Source organism: Ochotona princeps, chromosome 7 (genome assembly GCF_030435755.1).
Source record: "Ochotona princeps isolate mOchPri1 chromosome 7, mOchPri1.hap1, whole genome shotgun sequence".
NCBI classification, from domain to species: Eukaryota; Metazoa; Chordata; class Mammalia; order Lagomorpha; family Ochotonidae; genus Ochotona; species Ochotona princeps.
In genome coordinates, this window is record NC_080838.1 from 41,907,273 (window position 1) to 41,924,409 (window position 17,137).

At 41.2% G+C, this 17,137-nt stretch overlaps 1 non-coding gene across 1 annotated transcript; it reads right to left on the reverse strand.

Moving 5' to 3' along the window:
• Positions 1-780: 780 nt before the first annotated feature.
• Positions 781-888, reverse strand: LOC118759062 (U6 spliceosomal RNA). Its single transcript, XR_004995963.2, has one exon. It is a non-coding gene; the product is annotated as a U6 spliceosomal RNA (small nuclear RNA).
• Positions 889-17,137: the final 16,249 nt, after the last annotated feature.

Here is a 17,137-nt window from a genome sequence, read left to right on the forward strand (position 1 = left end):
TTATCTGTCAGAACAATCAAAGGCCAATCTAGATTCAAGATGGGAAATGCCTCGATGGGATCAGTGGCAAAGATGTACAAATATTTGTATTTTACCACAAGAATGTTTTTCTTTTTCCTGAAGGAAATGAAAAAGTGACTTCTTAAAAATCTCGTGTTTACTCCATCCAGATACAAGAAGAGAAGGTGTTTGCAGTTTTAGGCAGGGACATGTGGTTTGTAGCCCTGCTTGCAGTCAGGAGTATTTCATAGATGGCCAGTGTACCTGCTGCAGGGTTGGCAGATTCAGAGTTTCTCTCCAACTGTGCTGCTGTTGACTGGAAGGAATTTGTAACTGTCTTGCCAGATCTACAGTGGTTGGAGTAGATGACATGAAAATGATAGTAATCCACTCTTCCACTATAGAAAATTAATACTTTGAATATCTCTATAACATTTTAGTAAATGCTTTTTACATAATGAAGTTTCAATTATCAACAAATTGTATTTAATTCCATGGTTAATTGCCATTTATAATCTTATTAACATTTTACTTATTTGAAAATAAAAGTGATGGAGAGGAGAGGGAGGAAGGAAGGGAGCTGGATGTGTATGTTTCCTTTCTGGTTCACACCCCAGGTGCCTACAATAGCCATATCTGTAGGTTTTTACAATTTATGTAAGTTAAGAAAAACTCTGATAATCAATACAAAATAGTTCTGATGAGGATAGACATGTAGAAGAATTACAATAGAATTTGGAATCCTGAAATAAATGCATACATTTATAGTTAGAAAATTAAGATAATATGGAGCACCTCATGAATTTGCATGTTATCCTCGCACAGGGACCATGCTAATCCTCTCTACAAATATTTTTTAAAACGGTAATTGAAAGAGAGGGAGCTATTATCACCTGGCAGTTGCTGGGGCTGTGCTCATGAATAACTGATACAGTCCCACAAATTTTTTTTCCTATAAATGGTAATTTTATTAAACTTAAAAAAAGATATTATTGAAAAGACAAGAAGAGACAATCTGCTGGCTCACTCCCAAGATGTCTACAAGATAGGCCAAAGCCACGTGCATGGAATTCAATCTGTATTCCCCTTATGAGTGGCAGTGACCTAAATATTTGGTCATCACCTGATGACTCCTAGGGCGCATACTAGTTTTGGTGTTGAAAATTTGTAAGTCCGTTTCAGAAATTCCTAGAGGATAAAGAAGAATCAAATCACCCAAATTGATTCCCAAGTTAGAAATTTTTGCTTTATTCAGTATTGTAAGGCCATTATTCTCTATTCTTCATTTTTCAATAAACGATTTGGGCAAACATGAGCTACTTTGTATTTTTGACTGATTATTATCTTTTAATTAATATAGCTCTTTCCCTTCATTTCCAAATAGAAGTGAGATAGTATTCGGGCTGTAAAAGCACAGGTGGACTGCTCTGTGAATTCCGGCCTGTTGTAAGGGACTTGTTGCTTCTGTCTCATCTTTTCCTTCCATGAATGTGGATGTTCTGAGATCTGTAACAGTCAAGTTTCAATCATGACAGAACAAAAGAAAAAGCTCTCACAGTTTTTACTTCTAACATACTTGAATAGCAGCTGTGTGTTTAATCACTTTTGCATTGAGAGGGAAAAAAAAATCCCTAATTGTATGTTTGGTAAAGGAATTCAAGAGAAGGGTGTTTCCACAAAACAATCTGAAGAAAAGAAAAAAGGCTATTTTAGGTGAAAAAATACTTGTTGGAGCAGCTTGAGATGATTAACTCTCATGTTGGCCTTATTTGCTTTCCTGTCTCCAAGCGCCCCCACCCCCTTTCTCCTTCCCTCCCTCCCTCCTCCCCGAACGCCCTCCCTCCCTCTGCCTTCCCTTGGTGTTTGCTACCTTGGAGTTCATTGACTTTAATGGGAGGGGCACACCCTTAATTTGAGCCTTCTCCTGAGTCACTTCATTTAACAAAGAAGTGTTACTGGAACCTATTCTTCAAAGTCTTTCTAAATGCTACTTCTTACTGTGTCTAAGAAATAACTGGGTGTGGCCATTGGTACACAGAACACGGAACTGACTAGAAGCAAAAAAGGTTAGACATTCCCTGAGTGCAGAAATTTATCCCTTCCCTAAAACACACATTATTTTAATTTTTAAGAAAGCTTTAATTTTTTAAAAATTTATTGCAGAGGCAGAGAACCCAATACAGAGAAAGCCACTAAAGAAGAGAGCTCTAGTTTGTTCACTGGCCAGACTGAAGCTAGATACCAGGAATTCAATGTTGATATTTTAAGTAAGTAACAGGAACCAAGTACCTGAGCCATTATTCTGCCAGGATCCACGTTAGCAGCAGGTTGGAGTCAGGGTACAGAGCCTGAGTATCAAACCCAAGTACTGTGATGAGTAATGCGAGTGGGCATACTAATAGGTATTTCAACCACTAGGGTAAGTGGCTGCTGCCTTTTAAAACTTTTTCTATATTTATTTATTTGAAAGGCAGAATAACAGAAAGGGAAGGGCAATGGTGAGAAGAGAGAGAGGGACAGAGGGAAAGAAGGAGTGAGAGAGAAAATATGAATGAACGAGAATCTCTTAGTCATTCCCTGAATACCCAAAACAGCCAACAATTTGAGGGCAGGAGAAGAAAGGGAGAAGAATACAGAAGGAGATAAAGAGATTGGAGTCCCAAAGTTTCATGAGTAAACTGAAACTTCAAAGATTTAAAGAGGTTTTCTGGGAAGCACATATCCTCTGAGAAGACAGAATCAAGGGCTGTGGAGACATTGGGGTGAAAGTTCCTTAAAGAAGGCAGAACCAGGTTAAATCAAGAGAATCCTTATACCCCAGAGCAGGGGCCATGCAATATCATCACAGGCATCTCCTATTCTTCCTCTTATGGATGGGAATGTTCATTGACATTTTCAGCCCTGTTCCATCATTGGATGCATTCAGTATTTGGAATAATAGGTAGAAACCAGAGAAGAGGTAGTTTGGACTACGAAACAAGAATCATTAATAGTTCTGTTGTAGGTGACTGTGCATTGTCCAGTATCTCATGCTTACTGGAGAGGATTGTGTAGTATAGTGAACCATGTTGTGAACCATGTTGTGGGTCACATGGTGTATCTTACTTGTAAATGCTTGCTGGGACTTCAATCTAGTTGTAGGATTGGCACCCAGACAACTACTTTATGTCATTAAAGTTGAAACTCCAAGCTGTGCCATGTATGGTCTTTAGGCCACTGTATGACATACATATCCATTAAGCAAACAGCATCCTCATTTCAGTCTCTTTTGAGAAATGACACCCACATGATACTCCTTTCTGGTTAGGAGAGATCATTGAATGTCTTGGAGCTAAGAAGTGAAGCTAACTCTTAAGCAGTGACATCTGAGTGGACACAGAAGTCTTGACCTGGTTGTGTTTACAACTTTGTAATAAGGGCTTAATGTTTATTTCAATGACTACGAGGGGGAGAAATGTGCTTTTTTTGCTGTGTCAGAAGTTTGCCTGTAGTCTAGACTGAGGTACAAAATAGTCTTTACTACTTTCACAGGTAAGAAAGATGTTCTGAACCATTTTAATTTGCCTGCAAATCTCAATTAAACATGCATTTCCATACTACCTGAAGGGAGAGTGGCCATGGATCAGAGGTTAAGGAATAAATCTTAGTGGGATTTCCATTCTCCTCATCATGGATAATTGGAGGTGGGTACTTCTTCCCCACACTGAATGAGAAGACCCCAAGTCTCATATTTTTCAGAGAACATAGTGCTTATTTGTTTTGGGGATGACTGTTTACTGATCCCTTGAAATATGCAGTCCCACTCCACGTTACTACCAGGACAGAAGAGAGTTTTTGGAAAACATTGAGGTGTCCCCTAGAGTTGGGGGATTGCTATGGGATGAACTGTGTGCCCTTCACACCACGTTCATGGTCCTCAGTATCTCAGATTGTGATGGTACATGGTGTTGTCAAAAAGTTTTTGAGAAGGGTATATGGTGGCAAAACCACCTGTGAGCCTCATTTTTTGGGGCTCCAAAATGCACTTAACGCTTAATTCCATTTTCGAGAGGGTTTGTGAAGGATCCATGTATTTGGATGTAAGACTTTTGAAAGGTCTAAGTGGGTTAAAATTAGGTTGGGCCCTAGTCCAATATGACTGATATCCTCATAAACCAGGCAGAGACAAAGGGAGAAAGCAGCTGCTGTAGTCCAAGGGGAAAGACCCAAGAGGAAAAACATTCCTACTGACACCTTGATCTTGTATTCCATACTCCAAAACTGTGATAAAGCTAATTTCTGTAGTTTAGCCACCCAATGTATGGTGCTTTGTTGTGCCAGAAGTGACAAATAGACACATGGATTCAGATACTTGCATTGTCTCTTCTCAATCTAGAAAAATCTGAGGCTAGAGGTATTTTAAAGGCTAGCTATTTGGTGACCGAACAAGGAGAGAGGCCTCGAGGGTAGCTAGTAGGGCAAGCAAGACTATGTGTTTGGGTTGTGTGTGTCTAACCAAGGGTACTCATTTGAGGGATTGCCCTTCTAGACTGAATGACTCTCCAGAGTGAACCACCAGCAAGTAGAGCTGCAAAGGAATTAGAATGTGTTCAAGCTGAGAAGCTGTTTAGCGTTAAGGTGATTATGTGATTTATATTCCAAATTGAGGAAGTTTTAAGTACTGTTCGTAATTACCCTGGGGACCAGGCATAGACCAGAGATCTCCAGAGCATCTCAACATATGGTTTCCCTATGCAGTGTGGGCAGCTCCAGAGTGGACAGCCTGGGACAGGCCAGCCAAAGAATTCTTGGAAAAGAGCTGGATAGGGCAAAAGGAGACAGAGGGTTTTTTCACAGCTGACGAAGACAGGAACAGCTACGGAGAAATCCTTTTCCTTTATCTCACATTTCCTCCTCTGCCCTGATCCTAGAGGATCTCAAAGCAAAATAGAGGAGATGGAAAGACTGTTAAAGAGAAAGTTATAAAAGCAGTGAAAAGAATAGATTCATTTGATTATCTCATTACTGGTTTGCAAATGTCCAGATGAAGATCTGCTTGCAATATGGTAAAAATAAATTTTGAATGGAGCAAGTTTGGGGCTATTTATTTTATTTTTAAAATTTATTTATTTTAGTTTTTTATGATACAGTTCCATAGGCTCTGGGATTTTCCTCCCCTCTCCCAAATCCTGAATCATTTTTTAATCTTTTTTTAAGTTTACAGTATTTTTTCATGGGCTCTTTTTAAATTTCATTTTTGGCCTGGGCTGTGGAGACTCGAGCTAAATCGGGCCAGTGAAATTCGGGGAGCGAACCTAGGTGAGTCGCTAACACAGGGAAGTGCCCGCCCTTAGCAGGAGGTGACCGGCAGGTGGATTTTGGGACAAAACACGGTGAAAGGTGCCTGAGGGAACTCCTATGTCAGGATACGGTCTCTACAGTTGAGCACAAGAGCCGAGGTTGGGGGCAGTCCAGACCAGGCAGGGTCACAAGTCCTGCCAGCATACTTGTGGATCAGATCTGGGGGCAGGTCAGGCTGGCTCAGTTCATAGCACCCTCTGGCATATGTGAGAACAAAAATTGGGCACAGGGCAGCAAGGTTGGACCACAATACCAGCCAGTTCACATTAGAGTTGGGACTTGGACAGCCCAAACTGCGGTAAGCTATAGCACCCAACAGCATGAGCTGGAACTGAGGGCAGCCCAAACAGGGCCAGGTTGTACCCTGCAAGTGCTAAGGTTAGGCAGACTTGTTTGCCCAGCCTGACTTGGCCCACTTCCTGCCCTGGCAGGACTAGTGGCCTTGCTCAACTGAGCCATAACTATTCCAGCCCTTATTGCTGGGTGCTATAGCCCAGCCCTGCCTGGTCCACTCCCAGCTCTTGCATGGCTCTGCTGGTGCCAAGACCTAGCCCAACCTGTTCTATATCTACCCTGGCTCTCATAAGCCTAGCCTAGTCTGGCACACCCCAGACCTAGTCTACACTCATGCTGAGGGATACCATAGTCATGTCCAGCCCAGTTCACAGCACCCATTCTGTCTCTCATGTTCATCAGTAGGAACCACTACAAGTCAGAGCATCCCCTTAGCTCCTGAGCAGGCCTGCTCCCAGCCACAGATTTTTTGCGTGTTAGTGGTTGCTCTGTCCCAGCTTAGCATAGTCCATCCCTGTCCTGACGCTTGCCATTGAATATTGTAGCTTGGGCTGCTCCCAGTCCCAACATTCACAGGTAGGTGCGTAGCTTAACCCTGCCTAGCCGCCTCCATCTGTGGTTTTCACGCAAACCAGCAGGGGTGATAGCCTAGCACATCATGGTATGCACTCCATCCTGTCTCCTGCTGATGTCAGTGTGCTCAGCCCTGTGCAGTGAGCTCCTACCCCCGAGAACCAACCCACACACTTGCTGACAAATGAGCTTCCGTGTGTGGCCTGACCAACACCCAGCCCTGAAACATGTGCTCACCAACGAGAGCTACAGCCCGCCAGCCGGAGTTTCCCAGGTTCCCCCACCAGGGCCAGTCCAAGACCCAGTTCCCATGTGTGCCAGTGGGTGTTAGGCCCTCACTTGACACGGTCTGTGCCCTCTGTCTTGGCCTTTGTACTGATGAATGCTGTGGCCTAGCATGACCCACACCCTATTCTTTGATGCACCTATAGGTGCTGCAGCCTGGACCAGCCGAGCCTATTCCCAACCCCAGTACTCATAGTGTTGAGGCAGGTTTAAGCATGTGTGTGTGGGTTCCATGGTTATACATAACTCAGCCCACATCTACCCCAAGCTCTTGAGCAAACCAGTGGATATTGCATTTCCACAGAGGTAAGCCCATTTGTCCCCCACAGGATTTGCCCGCAGGGCTGATTCTCTCACATGTTGGTCAGTCATGGTCCCCAGCATAACGTTGCTTGTCCCCAGTTCCAACACTCACTGCCAAGTACCATGATGTAGCCTTGCTAAGTAGGCCCCCAGCCCTAGCTTTAGTGTGTGCTGGTGGGTTGTGGTTTGTGGTGGTTGATGCTAACTAGCCCAGCTCGGGTCTCCCATGTAGGTGGGTACATCAGTCTGCCCTAGAAATGTCCTCCAGCTTCCCTTTTCCAAACCGCTTGATCTTAGCCCCCTCACTTACCTGCAAGTACAGTGGTCTTGTCAGTGGAAGTATCCAAGGAGTCATTCCTTACCTGTAACATACTTCCTCAGTGATATACCCCACGAACTCCTACCTCCATAACCCCTTCCTTAAGCAACCCGCAGTCTCCGTGCCCAGGAGCACATGGGTTTCCCAGTCCGGTCTTCCTAAGCCCGGTCTTCTGGTGGAGTTGCATGCTCGCATGGAGCTCTGCCCTCTCACCAGGATTCCAAGCTCATAGACATGTCCAGACTTGGTCTTCTGGCACACATGCTGGCCTGGACCCTAACCCTCTGCCCACCCAAGACCCCAAGCACGTTCACAGTTCCCCAAGCCTAGTCCACCAGCATACTAACCTAGGGTTCTCCCCTCCCACCTCTGCACTTGGACTGGATTCAAGCACATGTGGAAATCCCAAGGCCCATTCTGCCTGTGTGGGCTAGTGTCCCCAGGTCCCCACTCACTCCTGCTGGCATCATCCCTCAGGCCCCCATGAGCCTACTTGCTCTGGCAAAAGCCAAGTGCTTGCCCATTTTTTAAAAATCTTACAGCATCTGTAAAAAGATCTAATTGAAATAATAGCAGTAATATTTTAAGCATAAATATATGTAATTTTGATATATTAACACACACTGAGTCATTCCCTGCACAATGACATTTCAAAAAAGGCAGATCCCTTCTGTAATGGCTGTTTCATAGATTATGATGGAGGTGAATACATCTCATCATACAGTGATACAGTATTGTAAGGTTGTAGTATAACAGAATATTGTGTGTGATCAGTGATGCTGGTGTTGACAAACATGCATGGCCAGTCATGAGGTATGACACATTCAGTTATGTATAACATGTAACATTTGATGGTGTTAATAAATGACTTATTTTTCTTTTTAGCACATATCCTTTTTGTGTGTGTATGTATAAAAGTTTACTGGAAAGTATATGCCATGTTAGAGTGGTAGCAACCTCATACTTCATATTTTTATCACATCTCAAGATTACATTACTTCCTCTGTACTAACTGTTTTGCTAATCATGTCCCTAGAAGCTATAGGTATATGCACATGTACATATATACACATATATCATGGGCCAGGTGTATAGTAGGCTTTGATGTATAGGTTGTGCAAATATGCTTTGTTTACAATCTTAAGAAATCACATAAGAACATGTAATTACACACATGCTTGCCTAAGTTGCAGGAGCTGGGATTGGGGTTCTGGTAGTGTAAGTCTCCAGGATCTGGACTTTGCACTGCTACACAGTGTTGTCTGCCTCGTCTGAAGTTCCTTGGGAGAAAGCAAAGGCATCAGTGGGGAAAAATAAAACTGCTTTTGGACTGCACCCCCACCGAGTCCAGCCCATGTAATTTAGCCGTTGAGCTTGTGTAAGAATGTGGACTCAGTCTCTAAGGATGGTAATCATTAAACTACAGACAAAAGGCATGGTGCTGGAAAAGGAGATGGAGAACAATTCTTCATAACTATCAAAACCAGGAGAACGAATGAATGTCTTCAGGAGTGGACACTGTGGTCCAGCTGTGAATCTGGAATCTGGAATTGATTGTGAATCAATCCACAAATCCCTATATAACGGGCAGCGGCATTGGCGATGGGGATGTTGTGAGCACCAAGGACTGGGAGAAGAGAAACAAGGGAAGTAGAAGAATATTGTATCCTTGGAACCAAGGCTTAAAACAAGAGTCATCCATGTCACAAAAAGCAAAGAGGATGCTAATACAAATAATGCTGAACAGAGCTTTTGTTTCCTTTGTTCATCTATAAAAAGGAAATAGTTTTGCCTTGCTAAAATCAATATCCTGCCTATAGAATTTGAGTTTCTTTAACTTCTAATGCTCAAAAAAGAGTCACATTCAAATGAAATTATCCTTTTCTTTCCGGTTCAACCCAGTTTAGGTTGAACCTTTGGCTGGACCTGAGCTGGACTGTGTCCAGCAGTGTGAAACAATCCTGTTCGATGTGAGGCTCTCTTGTTTTATCATAGGTAATTTGCTCAGGCTTTATGATTCATAATTATAGGTTTCCCCAGAGAAACAGATGGGTGTCTGAGTTTTTTTTTTTTTTTTTTTTTTTTTTTTTTGGATAGGGATAAGCATAATTGAGAATAAACCGACATCTCCTTTTCCCAGTGAAATAAACTGTTACAAATCTGAATCAGAAAGTAGGTTTCCGACGGGGCGTCCTGGATGTCTCCTCAGCTTCCTCTTCGTATCAGACTCCAGAATCCAGTTGACTCAGTCCAGATGGTTGCCAATCTGTGCAGCTGCTCCCCGCACCCTTCTGCTGCTGCTGCTGCTCCTGTTTAGCCCTTGATTGGCTTATATTACAGTTTTCCCCAGGGTTCAGGCTGTGTCCTCATCGACCAACGAGGGGAAGACAAGTGGCTAGGGTAAGGTGGGGAGGTTGTTGTATGATGGTGCGGCTGCCACACCTGAGATTAAATAATAGCAAAATGTTCCAGTTTATTGAGTTACAAAATGACCGACTAGAGCAAAGAAAGCATGGACTAAGAATTATCCCCCAATTCTACCCACCCCTACAATTGGAACTTTTTGTTCTTTCTGCCTTTCTTCCCTTAAAATCAGTCCACTTTTCTTGGTGGGGACACCCTTCAGAAGTACATTTTAGGTTTTTTGCTTTTGTTTCTTGGTTTTGTTTTTGACATTACAGATGTAGACAGCGGAGTCCAACTTTTCCGTTTCTTATTCTCTATTTGACAGAAGGGATGAAAAGTTTTTCTTCAAAATGCTAATTATTTTAAACTTGCAGGTTCCTTTCTGAACTGTCTGTTTGGCTATAATTTGACAGCAGTGCCGAGAAAGAGTGATACTGCAGAGCAAGAGCAGAGGAGTAGCAACTGTGTCCTGTGGGTGTCTAACAGGCACAGATTGTCCTGGTTTAGAAGTACCAAGTCACACCCTGCATTTTAACCAAGTTAACTTCCACACACAGTTTGCTTCTGCAGATTTCTGTGCATTATAAGCTTTAGCTGATCATTTCATAGTGCTAGACAAATCATGGTATGAGGTAAGTGCTTCCTTTTACCTGTGAAAAGGGTATTATCTGAGAAAATCATGGACCTACATCTTTTGATGCCCCAGTTGCCAATTCATCTTTTGCATTTTCCTTCAAACTGTTAAGAAGGTCATGTCTACTTGAATTATATAGGTGTGCGCCTGCAGTTACCTGCAGAAGGCAATTGAAGAAGAATTCAAGAGAATAAGAACTGAGTTACGAACATCTAAAGGGAATGTGAGGAAATAGGTCAATTTACCAAATTCATTAGAACTAGTCATTGTCTCATTTTGGGTGATTGAATGAATTCATTCTGTTCTGCAAACAAAGATTAAATCCTTGCAGTGATTGTTCAATCTTGAATTCTGATTAAATATCTAGGCCCTTGTCTCCACTGGGTTTTCAAAATGCCACGTTCCTAAGAAGGAGCCTGAAGGAGGATCAAGAATAAGACACAGACGATATCTTGGACATCTTTGCAAAAAAAAACCCTAACATTTTCTAATGATTTAAGTGTAAGCAAATCAGAGACACATGGATTACATTTCCCTTGGAATACACAAGGGTTTGAAGAATTAAGGGAAAAAAGGCTTGGCACATCGTGACTGGGTATTATTGAATGCAAAACATTTGGGGAAAATATTTAGTTTCTTTCTTTTTTTATTTTGACAAGCATCAAAAGTGACTGAGCTAACTCATCTGCTTCCTTCTCTTTGCCTCTAGAATTGGAATAAAGCTTACAGGCTTTTGAGAGGAGATGATACAGGAAAAGTTTAGTGTTGCTCTCTCAGGAAATTAACCTAGCTCTTTCTATTCCTCTTTCTTCATTACCATGTGTTCTGTCACACAAGGGGAGTCAATAATTCTATGCCTTGAAGAGTGATGTAGTTGTAGGCTGGTATGTTTCAGAGCTGAGTCAAATTCACATAGTATTGAGTTCTATGGAGACCCAACAGGGAGGTTAATGAATTCGTAATGGGTCAAATTGCTTGAATAGCTAAAAAGAATCTGTCACCTTGGAGTTACATTTTGTAATTTGTGCCTTGCTGTGGGCTTCCTCCTTCTCCCCTTCCCTCCGCAGATATTTATGGAACACTTGTTATGTGTAAGGTAACTTTTACGATTGCCTTTCCCTGAAGATTTGTTTGGTCTTTCAATATTTCTGGGTGATGAAAAGCTTAGCATAGCATAGGTGTATAGTAGTAGGTAAGCACTAGGTTACATATTTTGAGGTTTCACTTCTTTAGGCATTTGAGATGATAATGAATAATCCAGTATTTGTTCTTCTGCTATTCATCATATCTTCATTTATGAATTGTTTCTGTCAGACACACATCTATAATAGAAGAAACAAGTGTAAATCATTTACAGTTAGGTGACCTGGCTCTTTCTACCTTCCTTGGATGTCTGAAAGCAGCAGGCACATCCCAGGGACATGACATAAAGGAAAAGACATAGTATTGTCCTGATACCTCCATGGGGCTTAGCTTTTTGAAATTTCTATTTCAGTAACTCCAGGCATTTCCTGATTTCCCATTATCAATGTCATGGGAATAATACCTTTGAAAAAAGTCATAAGTAAGAGCAAGTTAAAGAAATAAAAGACTGTGTAGTTATAGTGGGTGATACAATAGATGGTAGGCTATTCTCTCAAATTAAGATCAAGAGGACTTGTCTGCAAAGAGTTTAGGGTGCATTTCTGCCCTCAAATATGACTACCTTCTTGGGGCTTAGAAACAAGATTCAAACCTGAAAATGCAAAGATTCCATTTTTATTTGCTTTGGAAAGGATATTACAAATCTCTAAGAATATCAAGCCTATAGCAACAGAATTTGGTTAGCTTTGATAGCCTCACCCAAGAAAGAGACTGGCTCTGTTTCCTTTGATTTAATAGCAAGTACTCTGGGAACTGATATTTGTACCTAGAGGGCAAGCAGACATGCAGTGAGGCTTTCTGAAAGAGGAGAGAATATCAGGACCCTGTCAAGATGTTAGAGAGGACTGCCCAATAGGCCTGGAACCTCTGCCATTCATAGCCATGTCTCCATTCTTGCCATTTAAAAAAATTATTCAAGTGTATTTATTATTTACCACAATACAGTTTTATAGATATAAGGGTTCTTCCCTCCCCTCCCTTTCCTCTTTCCCCATTTTCCTTTCCCACTATTATTCCCTTGAATTACTACAGTAGTATATCCTTTAATAACAGTTTCAAGATTAACTTTCTGTTATTTAAATGTATCTTGACATTTTATGCTTTTTCCAGCTGACAATCTCTGTTAGATGAATACTCATTTGCTTAAAGGTCTAGCCAAATTTTACAGTTTTTAAAAGGTGATGCCAAACATCTTACTAATGCATTAGGCTCTTGAGAAGTAATTTACTTCCTCTTCCCTATTTTAGAACTCATTTCCATTATTCTGTGGATGCAACATGACTAAGAAATTTTGTTGTTTTTGTAGTTCATCTTGAAATTTCATGAAACTTGTCATCTAGATTAGAATCTCCATGCATCCTACACTTCAAAAATGTTCACGTAACACGGGTTGTTTTATCTCCATTTTAAGGTTTTTAATATTTTTAACAATTTTCATTTTAAAAGCAAATTTACAGAGAGAGGGGGCAGCAGAGGCAATGAGAGATCTTCCATCCCTTTGTCCACTCCCTAAGTGACAACAGTGGCTAAAGGTCAGCCAATTTGAAACCAGGAGCCAGTTTAGGTTTACTCTGGGTCCCCCATGTGGATGCAGGAGCCCAGTGACTTGAGCCCCCCCCGCCCCCGCCACTGCTTTCCAAGTCCGTTTATAGGTAGCTGGATTGGAAGTGGAGCTGCCAGGATTAGAACCTGTGCCTGTGTGGGATGCCAGTGCTGCAGGTTGAGAATTAGCCTTCTACATCACTGTGTTGATCCCAAGGGTTTTAATATTTTTGAACTTTAAATCCAAATATGACTAGAACATTTTATTTCCTAAATGGCCTTCTATCATAACTTGTGAGATAATATGCTGACCATTCCTTGGGAAAATTTCACATTTCATATTCACATTCATCCACATAACATCAGCACAAAATTCCCTTTATGGTAAAAAAAAAAGAAATGAATGGAAAAATAAAGAGTTTATGATTGTTTTTCTGTATTTGAAAAAAAAAAAATGACCAGAGAATCGGCAAGATTTTCTAATGGCTACTTTGCAGTTTAAAGAAAACGTAAACCACTGTTGATTGTGGTCTTCATTGAGGCTTCCACCCATCACTTACATGAAACGAGAGGAGACTGTGTTTTTACAAACCATAATCCATTCTCTGATAATATTAGCAAAAATGTTCCACAATACCTTCCATGATTTTTGAATCTTTGCCTGAATTCTTATTCCAGTAGGACACACACACACACACACACACACACACACGGGAAAACAGAAAGTGAGTGGAAAATGATTAACATTCTTGAAGAGAGTGGATAGGTGAAATTTCAGATTAAAAAGTGATGCTAGATGCAGGTGTTCCATAAATATTTGAATGAATCCTAAATGTCTGAATATGTATTGGTTTTCTGTGCTGTGTAGCAAATAAATGCAAAATCTCACAGCTGAAGAGAGCAATTATTATGTATCTTGCAGCTAGTATAGGGCAGGAATTGGGCAAGGCTGAGTGTGGTGGTTGTGGCTGTTTCTTTTGAGCATAAGCTGTTAGCCTGAGCTAGATTCAATCTATTCTGAAGACTCGACTGGGGCAAGATCTGCTCCTGAGTATTGGCCGCCAGCCGGAGGCTGTGATTCTTTATCCTGTGGGCCTGTTTGTGGGCTGCTTGACTTTCCTTATGGCAGAGCAGCTGGTCTATCAGAGCAGATCTGCTGAGGGGTTCAGGCTGTGTGTGAGAGTGTCTCAGGTCAAAGTATTAGACTTTTCTATGTTATGTTGGAAGTGACATGTCATCACTTCTTACACATACTGTTGTTGTTCATCAGACCATCCCTGATGTGTGGGGGAGGAGACTGGATGAGGGTAAGCTCATCAGTAGATGAGATGGCTAGGGGCTGGCTGCCATGGTAAGGGTGTTAGCCCAGAGTAGCAGAGTGCACCTTGTATTACAACCATGTCAGTGTTCATTTTTCTTTCTCAATGGTCTGCTTTCTAGGATACTAATCCTTTCTTTAGAAATGATATTTAAAAATATTTTTGCTCATTAGTCACAAGCAGGAACTGCTGATATCTGATTTCTTTTCATTCTGTCATATGAAAGTGCTTGAGGCTTTTCTACAATCTAACCAGTAGATGGAGCATGAAAACGTGCCATTTCAATAGCTACTTTTTGTCGGATTGCAAGTTATATATATGCAGCTTATACCTTGTGGTTTCATGGATTTAGATGGGGCTTTGCTCTGGTGTGATTCTCTCTTGCATATTTAAAAATTATGGTAGAGTCAGTTCTAGAATCCAGATCTTGTGACCCCCTGCATTTCCCTTACACCCTCATCTTCAGTAGTAATCACTAGATGCTGTCTTCCAAGGGTGATAACTCCATTGCATTCCAGTTATGCAATCTGTTCCTACTGTGTTCAATTCATGAAAAGAGGAATAAAACTATCCTTGCCCTAAAAAGCCCTATAATATGGTTAATGAGTTAGATAAATACAAATTTCAATATAGTGTGCTAAGAGCCAGGGTACACTGGGACTCAGGACTGTGATAGTTAATGGCCATGTCATCAGTGTTCACAGGAAGAGACCCTACCTTTGGCCGGAAGTGGCATTGATCAAAGGTGATGTCAAGGAAGGATTCTTATGGTGGATAGGCTGGAGTTGAATGTTGACAAATAAGCTTTAATATCCAGCTAGAAAAGAGTTAGGGTAATAGAATGTTTCTGAAAAAGTGGGAAACTGAAAAGATGGGAAAGGAGAAGACCAGATGGCATTTTTTTTAAAGATTTATTCATTTTATTACAGCCAGATATACACAGAGGAGGAGAGACAGAGAGGAAGATCTTCCATCCAATTATTCACTCCCCAAGTGAGCCGCAACGGGCCGATGCGCGCCGATCCGAAGCAGGGAACCCCGGAACCTCCTCCGGGTCTCCCACACGGGTGCAGTGTCCCAATGCATTGGGCCGTCCTCAACTGCTTTCCCAGGCCACAAGCAGGGAGCTGGATAGGAAGTGGAGCTGCCGGGATTAGAACCAGCGCCCATATGGGATCCCGGGGCTTTCAAGGCGAGGACTTTAGCCGCTAGGCCACGCCGCCGGACCCCCAGATGGCATTTGTGGTAAAGTAAAGCATATAAGGCATATGTCTTGGGCTCAAATAATAAATTTAAATTGGAGTCATTCAAGTTCACTGAGAACAACTGGCATCATCACACCTGGAGCACAGCCAGCCAGCTTTGCAATCACATTACAGCGAGTTAAACATTTTTTTGGTAGGGAGATAATTCACTAAGCGGATGGTTTTTGAAGACCTAATGTGGGTCAAACACTGTTCTAGCTGCTTGGAATACAACAATTAGAACCAAAGATGAAATCTGCATCCCCCACTCCAGCCTATGTGGAATTTACATGAAAATGAGAAATTATAGAAGAAGAGGAGATAAATATTTTGAGGGAAAAAGTGTGGTAATGTAAGACAGAGTGCTATGATGTGGGAGATGTGATTTCATCAAGGAAGGCTTGATTAACAACAGGGCCATGAGGAGATGAGCTGTGGTTAAACAGATTGGTAGTGAAGATCACAGAAGTCCTTCAGATTATAATGCGATGAATCAATTATCACCAGAAGAGTCAAAAGGCTCATGAATGAATCAGGGATTCCACAGGAGACAATATAAACCATTTACGCCATGTACCATGCTTGCACATACATCTCATGTGTGCATGCTATGAAAAGAGGAAACTTGCTAACACGCTGATGGCCAGATGACGGTCACACATGGGATGATCCACGTTTGCTGAAGTTCATCTTAATGTAACCACCACTGTGAAATGAGTGTTTCAGAATTCTTTGCCCATGTTTCATGCACTGCTTACTTAATGCAAGCTTCCTTGTTCTGGGCAGATATGGTTTTGTTTTGCACACTGCCTATTGCAAGCAAATGATGTGAACATATTTGGAAGTATTTTAAGATTGATTAAAAAACGCAAGACTTTTCATCTTTTAGGAAGATTGTGTAGTACATTAGACAGTAAATTTTATTCCAAAAAGATGCACAGAGTACGAACCTGTGTTGTTATTTTATATTCCATAGAAAAGATGAAAATTTTTGAGCTGGTAACAGTATAGGATAAATCAGTGCAATAAAGTTGCATGTGTTCTTTTTAATGGTTAATTTGCATTTTAGTTTTTTTTCCCTCTCTGTCTCATGGATCAATACAGTTCAGAGATTGTGCCTTGTTCATTACTGTGCTTGCCATGTGCTGCTCTATGCCTAGAAAACATTACTGATGGAATCGATAGACCTTTGTCTTAACTGCTTTGTTCCTTATTTATATGGAAAAAATTCACATAAACCAGGCTTGGGGTGGTTTAGGTAAATCACTGTGTTATATACTATACACACTCAAAGATATTGATGGCAACAGTTTTCTCAATTTTATGTTTATATGGTTTTTCTATTTTTGGAAGGTAAAGTCTGTTAATTACTTTACGACTAAGTACAAAAGCATCAGAAGGCATGCCTCCAAAAAGGCAGTGGGTAAAAGATAGAAAAGCTTACTTCCAAAGTACCTCTTTATCTTAGATTTATGGGTCTTTAGCTGACAATCTCTCTTTGAATGTAAGTACATGATCCTTCTATGTGGGTAAAACAAATTAATTTTATTTGTATATTTTATTATGTAATATCCCTTAGAACACTATATTATACTGACATCATGGAATAAAATTGGATAGACTTAGAAAACAATATGTTTTTATGACTTTTCTGGGATTTGCTACTGAAGTGGCAGTTTAAAAAATTGACTATTTTAGACCAGAAAGACTGTCACTAACATTGAAATAACAAAAA